Source organism: Acromyrmex echinatior, chromosome 18 (genome assembly GCF_024713525.1).
Source record: "Acromyrmex echinatior isolate Ae372 chromosome 18, ASM2471352v2, whole genome shotgun sequence".
Lineage (NCBI taxonomy): Eukaryota > Metazoa > Arthropoda > Insecta > Hymenoptera > Formicidae > Acromyrmex > Acromyrmex echinatior.
The window spans coordinates 1,237,385-1,240,460 of NC_141869.1; the positions used below are offsets into that span (position 1 = coordinate 1,237,385).

General features: G+C 37.6%; 1 protein-coding gene across 5 annotated transcripts in view; it reads right to left on the reverse strand.

Annotated features, from left to right (window-relative positions):
- The window catches only part of Axn (protein axin), a 36,209-nt gene extending 34,564 nt beyond the window's left edge, over window positions 1–1,645 (reverse strand). For 2 of the 5 annotated variants that reach the window (XM_087415686.1, XM_087415685.1), the window contains exons 1-2: window positions 1,129–1,645; window positions 873–1,016 (exon numbers count right to left, since the gene is read on the reverse strand). The gene's annotated coding sequence lies outside the window, so the exon portion shown is untranslated. The remainder of the gene's footprint in view (window positions 1–872; window positions 1,017–1,128) is intronic. The other 3 variants (XM_087415691.1, XM_087415689.1, XM_087415684.1) reach the window with 2 other exon arrangements.
- Between the last annotated feature and the right edge of the window lie 1,431 nt (window positions 1,646–3,076).

Genomic DNA, 3,076 nt, shown 5'->3' on the forward strand with positions numbered 1-3,076 from the left:
TTTTTAATGATAGTTTTGATAAAATAAATACATCTTAAATTTTTTTTTAATAAAATGTTGTATATTTATTTCATTAAAATAAATCATTGAACTAACATCATGACTATTTTAATTAAACTGTTATTAGTTAATACTGTAATAAATCATTTTTTTTCTGTATAACATGCTCATCCTTCATGGATTTTAATTATCGTATGTGTTTTAAAACATTTTTAATATTGCCGGATGTTCTCCATAAACCTTTTAAACATCTGACAGTTCTAACTAAAGCTTTTCACACGAAGAAAATGTCGCTGTATGAAATCGCGCGTAAGCAAGACGACGACGTTAAGGGGAGGATGACAGAAAGAGAGAAAAACGATAGAAGGGGCCAACACGGTGTCCAGATGCTCGAACGTCTGCTAGAAATTTGCAGCACAATAAACCCCGGGGTTTAAAAAAATTCAGGTAACATCCTTCGGAATCTCAAAGAAACGTAAACAAAGTTCAAACGCCGAAACTCAAAGTACAAATCTCCCTCCCTTTCATTCTCCACTCCGGAAACTAAAATTCGTCGGAAACTACGCCGGACTGCCGGACAAAAAACGTCAAGGTAGGAATAATTCCGACACGCAAAACGAGAGGATCCTTTTTTGGAAGGAACGAATGTGCTTCGGGTGCTTTCTCGGTTGTTACCGCAGAGGTCAGGGTCAGGTATCGCATCGAGAGAAATTGCGAGCGGCAAGTCACAAATCGCGAAGCGGCAGAGGAGACACGAAGGGAGGGAGGAGGGAACGAAAGAGGAGAGCGAAAGAGAAACAGAGAGGATGGAAGCAGCGAAGGAGGGAAGAAAGCAACAGCGAACAGACGAAAGCAAAAGAGCAATGACTCACTCTGTATATCCGTCGGTGTTTACTGACGATACCGGGACGACAGCACGGCTTCTTGGCGACTTGGGGACGACTGGTGGTGTAGCCACGAATCCATGCTCTCGCGGAGGTGTCAACTCTCTCGTACTCGCGGCGATTCGCCGTGAACTGCAACGCGACACACGTCTTGTTTCTTTTCTCACTCTCTCTCTCTCTCTCTCTCACACACACACACACACCACACATGCACACTCTTTTGCACGCATTCTGGTATATTTACCTATACACGCATATCCTTCTCCCCCTCGCTCGGTACAGACGGATGATCCACCGTGATCTGGTCGGCACTTCTTCGACACGACGCACACCACACCGTTAAGCACACCAACGAACACACGCATTCACGCGCGACGATTCGCGGCACGCACTCGATGACGGGATACGACGACGGCAGAACGTGTCGTCGTCAGGCGTTTCGTGGGGACGGAAAACGTACGGGATAGCGGCAGAGATCGCGCGCGAGGGGGACACAAGACGAGGATCTAAGGACGGCACGGGAACACCACGTAACTTCGCAGGCACATCTCGGCGGTCGTCGCCATCGGTCGCTGGCTCCCGCACGAGTGCGCGTTACGCACGCGAGCGCGCCCTTACGGCCCACCGCTGAACCCGCTGGCTCGCTCGGCCAATCAACACGATCCTCCGTCGGTAATCCTCCCCTCTCTCTCTCCTCCTTCGTCCATCCGTCATTCGCGCCAACGCGGTGTCCTCGTTATAATTGTGTCCTGCGGTAATAATTTGTAATAATTAATTGTATTGATTAGTAAAAAAAAAATAATTGTATATTTGAAAATTACGTTTGTATGTTTTTTATTGTTTGTTACATGATGTTTACAAATTTTTTTATGTAGACAAAACTAACATATAAATTATTGTAAATTAAATAATACAAAAAAATAAAGAAATAATTTAGTTTTAAAATATTAATATGATAATATATGATTTTATAATTTTTGCAGAGTTTATTTTTTTTTCTCTCTTTTCCTTTATATTTAGAGAGAAAAAGAGAATTTTTTCAATTTTTTTTTTAATAATCTTTTATGGTTTAATAGATTGGTGAAATGCAGAATGCGTCCAAAAAGAGTAATTCATAAGTAGTTACTTTCTTGATTTTCTTGATATCAAGATTTTTTTATAGGAATCAATTATGGGAGAAAGGAAAAGTTGCGTGTACTATAATTATTGTGTGTGCGATACAATAATTACGTGTGGAAATTAAAAAAATTACTATTCAACGTACTTGATTGTAGCTTAGCAGTGTTGTGTGAAATCGATGCGGACCTCATATAAATTTTACTTTAAATATGTTACCAAATCACACATACGTTAACATTCAAGTTAGGACTTCTTGATTACAATCAATTAAAACAAATTTAATTTTTAATTAATTTTTAACATTTTAGCATGAGATAAAAATATATATATTTCTATCTCCCTCTCTCATTAAAAAAATTAATATCTAAATAAGAAAATAAAATTTCCAATTTTAATTTAAATTTTATTTTCTTACTTATAGATATCAATTTTTTTTACAAAAAAAATTATATTCTTCTAGAATCTCATACTAAAGTGTTGAATTCTATTTAAAAACTAAATTTGATTTGAAAATAAATTCTAATTAACTGAGGTCAGAAAGTTCTAATCTGAATATTATTATAATAAAGTATTTTATAATAGTGTTCAAGAATATATTATAATGTGTATGATTAAAAGTAGCGCGCGCACACACACACACACACACACACACACACATACACACACATACACACACATACACATATACACACAGCATACACAAAGCGATTATATTACAAAAACTGATATATTTAACAAACCACACTTTTTGAAAATTCAAATAAAATATATTTAGTTACCTAAATATTAATCTAATATCCTGAACTGTCAATTAACCCCTTTATCGAAGTAATAATCGACCAGGAAATATATCGAAGACGTTTAGAAATTATGATGATTGCGCAAGTATTGGAGAACAATTGCTAGTACTCGGCAATTGCTTGCAATTCTAAATACATTTATCACGCAGATCTGTTTTTCTAATGACTGATCGTTTGTCCTCCACACGCAACTGTATTGAGTACAAATCCAGTTTCTCAGAAGGGGAATTCAATACTCTGGAGGTCCCTCAGACTCTCCCACCGACTTTTGTT